Genomic DNA, 1110 nt, shown 5'->3' with positions numbered 1-1110 from the left:
TATGGTAGGATGGATGGGAACAGTATAAAATACAAAATTTATATATAAAATTTTTTAAAAAATTTCAATTAGAGTCGTAAATAGAGAAACTAAAAGAGACCATCAAAAGTAGCGTCTTGGTTAGCAAGAAATCACACACACACACACACATATATAAGTAGGTGGCGAGCAGCTAAATGCTTAGCTGCATTTCATCCGTCTTTATGATCCGAGTTCAAATTCTGCCGAGATCGACTTAGCCTGTCATCCTTTCGGTGGTCGATAAAATAAGTACCAGTTGAGCACTGGGTCGATGTAATCGACTTGCCCTCTCTCGTGAAATTACTGGCTTCGTTCCAAGACATGAAACCAATATTTAGCAGAAGCAACTAAGTAGAGTTTCGTGCGTTAGCACCACCACTTAAAAAGATTGATAGAACATGCACTTTTAAGTAATAAGTATTACCTTTTGGCATTAATACTGCTTCTGTCGCCATTAATCACACACACACACACACACATATATATGAGCATAATGCTGGTGGTTGGTTGGTTGGGAAGATGGTTGTGGGTTGACTAACACCATCACTACCATTCATAAGTGAACTGATGTTTTCGATCAACAGCTAACTTTCCTCACAAGAGAAAAACGGTTGATCGATTATTCTTCTGACAAGATTTTTCAGTACATTATGGTGATGTTGAGGCTGGTAAATATAATTGGTGGTAATAATGACGTTATACTGGCGGTGGATGTGGGTGGTGGTTAATAAATAGCAACAGTGGTGTAGTTGTTACTTCGTCCCAGGTCAGATCTAAACGAGTATATATATATATATGAAGGCATTCCAGCCATGACACCCTGTCTTTTTCCTGTGTGTGTGGAAAGAATCCACGACTACATTACACTTATTTTTAAATCACAGGATGAGATTTGGCTGCTATTCCTAGCAAATTGAGTGGTTATATACAATCACTTCTTGGATCGTAATAACAGTCGTAATAGTGATGCTAGTAATAGGTGTAGTGAGGTGATGTTAGTAATAATAGTGGTAGAGCTGGAGTATTAAACATTAATTGTGGTGGTGGTGGTGGTGGTAATGGCGGCAATGATATAATTGTAGCAGCAGT

Source organism: Octopus bimaculoides, chromosome 2, assembly GCF_001194135.2.
Source record: "Octopus bimaculoides isolate UCB-OBI-ISO-001 chromosome 2, ASM119413v2, whole genome shotgun sequence".
NCBI classification, from domain to species: Eukaryota; Metazoa; Mollusca; class Cephalopoda; order Octopoda; family Octopodidae; genus Octopus; species Octopus bimaculoides.
Note: the sequence above shows the minus strand (reverse complement) of the source record.